This window comes from Ricinus communis, chromosome 3 (genome assembly GCF_019578655.1).
Source record: "Ricinus communis isolate WT05 ecotype wild-type chromosome 3, ASM1957865v1, whole genome shotgun sequence".
NCBI classification, from domain to species: domain Eukaryota; kingdom Viridiplantae; phylum Streptophyta; class Magnoliopsida; order Malpighiales; family Euphorbiaceae; genus Ricinus; species Ricinus communis.
The window spans coordinates 16552251-16559926 of NC_063258.1; the positions used below are offsets into that span (position 1 = coordinate 16552251).

Below are 7676 nucleotides of genomic sequence, written 5' to 3' on the forward strand. Positions count from 1 at the left end.
TTGCAAGAAAGGGTCTACCTAGGATTAAAGGTACAATACTCTCACCTTCCATATCCATAACTACAAAATCTATAAGAAAATAAAACTTTTCTACCTTAACAAGTACATCTTCAACTATACCACTAGGAATCTTTACAGTTCTATCAGCTAATTGAATGCTCATCCTAGTGGGCTTAGGTTCATTCAAACCTAATTTATCAAACAGACTAGTGGGAATTAAATTTATACTAGCTCCTAAATCAATTAATGCACCACTAATAGGCAAATCGCCAATGACACAAGGAACAATAAAACTCCATGGGTCTCTTCTTTTGAGAGGCAGCTTGTTCTGAAGAATAGTTGAACACTCCTCGTTTAGAGTCACGAGGCCCAAATCCTCCAATTCCTTTTGTTGCTCAAAACTTCCTTTAGGAACTTTGCATACTTCGGCATCTGCGAAATAACTTCAATAAAAGGCAGGTTAATCCGTAGTTGTTTAAACAAGTTAAGAAACTTACCAAACTGCTTATCAACCTTTTCCTGCTTAAGTCGAGCAGGGTAGGGGACTGGTGGCTGGTAGTCTCTCACAGGGCTCTTCTGCATGTCTTCCACCTTTTCTCCTTCCATTGTCTCAGGCTGGGGCTCCTGCCTAGCTTGCTTATCCTGCATACAAACATCCTCATCATCAGCTAAAGGTAGAGAGCTAGACAATTGCTTACTTGACCGCAAGGTGACAGCTTGCAATGCTCCCTAGGATTTGAATCTGTTGTGCTAGGGAGCGATCCTTGTGGCCTCTCAGATAGCATCTTAGATATCTACCCAATTTGACTCTCTAAATTCTGGATGGATGCCTGCTGATTTCTAAGGGCACTGTCTGTTTGCTAGAATCTCATCTCTATCGATGTGACGAACTTCATCATCAGCTCCTCCAAGTTAGATTTCTTTTCGGCTGGTGGAGGGGGCTGTGATGGTATAGCCTACTGCTGCGATTGTGGTGGCTACTGATGCAGTCTCTAAAGGCCTGGTGGACCTTGGGCGTTGTTATTTCTCCACCTGAAATTTGTATGATTACGCCAACTAGGATTGTATGTGCTGCTGTATGGGTTGTTCTGCTATCTGGGGGCATTACCCATGTGGTCTAACTGTTCCATGTCAGCAGAAACAATAGAGGAAGGATTATTACTAGAAGCAAACATACCTCACGCATTAAGTTTGCACTGCAGTGCGAGCCATCGCAAAATTCACAGCTTATTTGGGCTGTATGAACCGGCATCTAAAGCTAACTTCTTAGTCAAAAGCTCCACTTGAGCTGCTAAGGCTGCTATGGAGTCTAACTGGTTGACCGTTCCTTGTTTGACCGATCGACCCCTAGAGGATTGCCACTGATAGTTGTTCATGGCCATCTCCTCTATCAGGTTTTGCGCTTGCTCCGACGTCTTGTTGTTTAAAGCTCCACCTGCCGCAGCGTCCACCATTTGCTTCGTAGGAAGGTTCAAACCGCTATAAAAGGTTTAAACCTGCATCCATACTGGTAGACCGTGGTGTGGACAACATCTCAACAAGTCTTTATACCTCTCCCAGGCCTTGTACATGCTCTTGTCATCCATTTGCACAAAAGAAGAAATATCATTTCTCAATTTAGCAGTTTTAGCTGGAGAAAAATACTTGTAAAGAAATTTTTCAGCTAATGATTTCCAGGTTGTAATAGTGTGCCATGGAAAGGACTATAGCCATCTCTTTGCTCTATCCCTTAAAGAAAATGGAAAGAATCTCAGCCGGAGGGCATTATCAGTAGTTCCATTTATCTTGAAAGTGTCGCATATCTCCAAAAAGTTGGTTATATGGGCATTGGGATCCTCACTTGGCAGCCCCCCAAACTGTACACTCTACTTTACCATCTGGATAACATTTGGCTTTATCTCAAAATTGTTAGTTGCCACCACCGGTCTGAGTATACTCGTTTGTGTCCCATCCAATGATGGTCTAGCAAACTCATACATTGTTATGTTTGCATCCCCTGCGGCATTTCCATTGTGATTCTCCATCTCTTCTGGTTTATCAACAGGTACCTCAACCTCAATATCCTCCTCTTCTAATTACAAACGCTTCCTTGAGAGTCTGAGCGATCATTCTAGATCAGACAGAGGCTTTATAAGATCAGAGTTTGAGCTCCTAGTCATAAACTACATATAAGTGGAATGTAGCGACCAAAGAACAACAATAGTTAAAATAATGAAAGAATAGAATAAAGCAAAATAAGACAGAAAAGTAAATATGGCTAAATTAACAAAAACACAAGTTCGTTCTAGTTCACACAAAAAATAAATTCCCCGGCAACGGCGCCAAAAACTTGATATTGCTATTTACGTAGCTACAATTTAAAGGCAGTGAACTTATCGATGCAAACTAGCACAATTGGTGAGTATCAAGGTCGTATTCTAGGGAAAGGGTGAACCTAGACCTATTTGTAGCATCTTATGTTATTTTTCTAAAGAAATCAAGAAAGTGTTGTACTATAATTATGGACAAACGAGTAATTAAATGTCAAATTATCTAAAAGGATTTAGGAAAATTCTCGAAGGAAAAGCAAACCCTAAGGGACCTAAGTTAATTGGATTTCTATAAAGATAAAGATTAAATTGATTATCAATTGCAATTACCCGTGGACAAAGTCTTAACTAAATTTGGTCTCCCTCTCGAGATAACCGAATTCCTAACCTAATAACCTAAATTTGGAATCTCTTCCTAACGATCGATTATTCGATTAGTATTAAGGCCTAACCCTCCACTATTAAGGTTTGTTAAGTCTTAATCCAGCTAGTCAATCACTCTTATTTCTAAGTGATTATTAACCAGTTCTTGCTATTCAGTTTTCTGATTACTAAACGAATCTCTCAATTACATAAAGCAATCTAAATTCCACCATTCACAACGCCTCATGAATAAAGTGACTTCTCATTGATAATAAAAGCAAGAAGAATCAAGAATTGATAATCAAAATCTCATAACATTAAGTTCAATCCACAAACATAGGAACCCCAATTAGGTTCAACAATTTAGCTACTCATACTAATAAGCATCACAAAATAAGATTTGAAATCAGAAAAGTAAATTAGAGGCATGTACACCCTTCTCTATCAAGTAGGATGAGAAACCCTAATTTTCCAATTCAAAGTATCAAACCCTAATTTGCCTCTTGAATGCTCCCAAATCTTGTCTTGATCTTCAAATGGATATTGAAACAAGTGTAATCCTTCCTTCAATTAATGAAATTGATCTCCCAAAGTTGATAATTGACGTTTAGAAACAATGAATTGAGTGTGTATATTGGAAATCAAGTCAGAAAACCGAACCCTCATTCACCAAATCGATTTTGCCTATATAGTCCCTTCAGCACGATCGTAGAGTCCAGGCCATGCTGAACCTGCGCATTCTGTTCTGTTGACCTCTTCTAAGCCGTGCCCAAGCCGGTGCAGAGCCACCACGGGCCATGGTGGAGGCCGTGGTGGCTACGAAAACCGTGCCAAAATGGCACTTCTGGGGGTAACTTCTTGACAATTCAGCACAGCCAGAGTCCAGGTTGTGCTTAACCCTCGAAATGCTAGTCCTTGCTCAATTTGATGAATTCTGGTATGAAATTGCACGTATTTCCCTCGGTTGCTGACAATGTCCTTCGATAATGACCTGAAACGTGAAAGGAACCAAAAGAGAGGTGATTCTAGCATAAAATAAGAAAATTATGCACAAGAATGTAAACAATTGGGCATGTAAATATGTGTAATATGATGCCTATCATTAACCCATGGAGAATTAGATTTAATTAATGCTCCTAGCCTTGTTAATTTAATTCAATATGATGTTCTTGAAGAAACCAAGCATGGGCCGAATGTGTGCACAAGGAGGAGAGCCTAATACTTGAAAAGGAAATAAGGGAAACAACACTTTAGCTTCATATTTAGCTGTAGGGGCGTGCTTCTTCAAATAAGAAGCATGGGAGACACATTTTAGCTTCCTCTTTTGCCAAGTTAGTTTGTTCTTCATTAGAGAATAAGGAGCGAGCAGTACACTTCATTGTTTAGGAGGTTTTGATTGATTGCTTAGTCAATTCTTATTTAGTAAAGATTGATTATTCCTTATTCTATTATTTAGGAAACTCTTATTTAGCATATCTTTTAGACAATTCCTAATTAGTTTATTTCCTTTATGCTCTTTAGAAATTAGATTTATTTCTTTCACTATACAAACTAAGTGTAGCCACATTATTCAAGGTTAATGAATATTTTGAGTTAAACGAAACTAAATATTTTGTTGGTTTTATTTGGCGATCATAAACATGAGTGTTGAGTGAAAGCGTGTGGAAGTGGCAATTATAGGCACCGATCCAATACTTGGACAAATACAAAGAAATAAAAATTAGTTGACTGTGTATTGATATCATTCTTTGAATGATCGTGGATGAATCTTCTAGATGAAAGAGGGAATAATGAGAATCGAGGCATGCCCAATATTTCGATTCAAGATTTGCATCATTAGAATCTCCATCATTCCTTATTCCTCTAGGCACTATAACTTCTAATGCGACAAGGATTGGCGTAAGAAATTATAGGAACTCAATTCATAAGCTTGACTATTGGCATTAGCGCTTAGCTTGATGATCAAGTAACGAGATGCAAATTCACTCGCGTAAAGTAGAAATCATATTGCTTTTGATTAATCCAAACGGCAATACGTGTGTTACGATGTTTGGGATGCATGTAGTGATGTAATTTGGACCACAGAGTTATTAGGTATGCCATATGAATTATTCTTTAATATTGTTAAGTAGGCTCATAAAATTTAGGATTACGAGAGTGATTGACCAATCTCCTCCTCTCTAGTTCTTGATTTGACTATAGTTTATTCATCTCTCGTTATTTATTTATTCATATTTAGCTTTTAGTCTTTTCTTCTTATGGAATGAGGGCTTGTACACTATAGAAACCACATGCAACTGAATACTTGAGGCTAGTAAGCATATTATTTCATTTTTCTACATTGTGGGAAATCAAGTTATGGTTTCTTCTAAGAACTTTGCAGAATTATCAAGACTCCTACTAGCGAACATAGACTTATTGCTCACATCCTTCCTTCCTTTTGTGTTCTTTGTACACCCTTGTGTTTTAAACAATTCGATTTGATCCTTTCGCTTGGCCGTATAAAAGAGAATGAAGAACTTGTGATTTCTTTCTTTATCGGATCCAAAATCCTACCTATATTCTCATTTTATTTGTTTCTTTTGTGCCACTCTTTCTAATCTCTATTTGGCTTTATTAGGCGAGCATAAACATGAATGTTGATTAAAAGCACCTGGAAGCCGTAATCATAGGCATTGATCCTATACTTGGACAAATGCGAAGAAAGAAAATTAGTTGATCGAGTATGGATATCATTCTCAGAATGGTCGTGGATGAATCTTCTGGAGGAAAGAAGGAACGATGAGAATTGAGGCATATGTCCTAATATGTCGATTCAGGATTTGCACCATTGAGATCTCCATCATTCCATGTTCCTCTAGCATGAGAACTCCTAATGACATAAGGATTGGTATAAGGAAATATGGGAATGCAGTTGTCAAGCTTGACCGGTGGCATTGTGGCATGACTTGATGATCTAGCAGGAGAAGACACAAATCCACATGCGTAAGGGAGAACTCATGTTGCTTTTGATTAATCCAAGCCAGAATCCACGTGTTTTGATGTTTGGGATGCATATAACTATGTAATTTGGACTGAAGTTTTATAAGGTATGCCCACATGAATTCTCCCTTATTTTCATTATTCTGGCTCAAAAAATTTAGGATGATGAGAGTTGTTGACCAGTCAACTTCTCTTTATCTAGTATGATGGTTTGGTTTTATTTGGAGAGCATAAACACAGTTGTTGAGAGAAAATTCGTGGAAGCGATAATCATAGGCACTAATCATATACTTAGATGAATGCGAAGAAAGAAAATTAGTTGATAGAGTGTGGATATCATCCTCAGAATGATCGTAGATGAATCTTTTGAAGGAGAGAAGGAACAGCATGAATTGAGGCATGCCTAAATGTTCTGATGTGGGATTTGCACCATTGGGATCTCCGTCATTCCTTATTCCTCTAGGCACGAGGACTCTATGATGACATAAGGATTAGCGTAAAGGATCATCAGAAAGCAATTGACAAGCTTGTCGGGTGGCATTGGTCCTTAGCTTGATGATCAAGCAGGACGAGATGTAAATCCACACGTGTAAAGGAGAAATCATGTTGCTTTCAATTAATCCAAGCACGAATGAGGGTGTTTTGATGTTTAGGAGGCATATAATGAAGTATATTGGGCCGGAGTGTTATTAGGTACATGCATATGAATTCTCCTTTGTTTTTGTTAAGGAATCATGGGAAAGTAATTAACAATCTTGACCGGGTGGCATTGGGGCATTACTTGATGATCAAGCAGCACGAGACACAAATTGATGTGCATAAGGGAGAAACCATATTACTTTCAATTAATACAACTGAGAATGCAAATATTTTGATCTTTGGCACACAAATAATGATGCAGTTTGGGTCGGAGTGTAATTAGGTAGGCCCAAATGAAATTTCCTTTGTTTTCATTAAGCTGGCTCATAAAATTTGAAACTACGAGAGTTGTTGGCCACTCAACTCCTCTCTGGTTCTTGATTTGACTTTATTTATTCATCTTTATTTATTTATTTATTCATATTTAGCTTCTAATTTTTTCTGCTTATGGAATGAGGGATTTTGCACTATGAAAACTGCATGCAACCAAATATTTGAGGCTAGTGAGCATATTATTTTAGTTTTCTACCTTGTAGAGAATTAAGTTATGGGTTCTTTCAAAAGAATAAAGAACTTGTAATTTCATTTCTTATCGGATATGAAATCCTACCTAGTATCTCATTGTTCGTTTCTTTTGTTTGTCTCTTTCTATTCTATGTCTTGTATGATTATTTGGTTTTATTTGGCAAGCATAAATAGGAGTGTTAAGTTAAAGCATGTGGAAGCAACTATCGTAGAAACTGAACAAATGAGAAGAAATAAAATTAATTGATCCAATATTGATACCATTCTTTAAATGATTACGGACGAATCTTTTATAGGAGAGAGGGAATAGCGTGAATCGAGGCACGCCCAAATATTCCAACCCAGGATTTGCACCATTAGGATCTCCATCATTCCATGTTTTTATAGGCACGAGGACTCCCTGATCACACTAGGATTGCCGTAAAGGATTAGTGAAACACAATTGACAAGCTTAAGTAGTGACATTGGGGCTTAGCTTGATAATCAAGTAAGACGAGATGAAAATCAATTCGTGTAAGGGAGAAATCATGTTGCTTTCAATTAATCCAAGCGTAATTGTCAAACCTCATCTTATGTAGCCCGAGATGAACATTTAAGAAGGACTTAAGCATAATTTAATATGACCAACTCAAACTATCTTGATAGAATGAGCAATAAATTTTTTGGTGCGATTCTAAAAGGATAGAGATAGAACTAGCACAAACGTAAAACTACAAAGTCATAGAGGACTATCTAAAGTTTCCTCTGCATCAAGCCATGCCTAATTTTGAGTTTTCTAGCTCGAGATATAAAATAAATACAGAGGCTGAAAAATCCAACCCGAGAATACAGCTCACCAATCCTAACTCAAATCAATCA

General features: G+C 37.7%; 1 non-coding gene across 1 annotated transcript; it reads left to right on the forward strand.

The window, feature by feature from the left end:
* Positions 1 to 1512: 1512 nt before the first annotated feature.
* LOC112536545 lies at positions 1513 to 1619 on the forward strand. Its single transcript, XR_003080535.2, has one exon. It is a non-coding gene; the product is annotated as a small nucleolar RNA R71 (small nucleolar RNA).
* The last annotated feature ends 6057 nt before the right edge of the window (positions 1620 to 7676 follow it).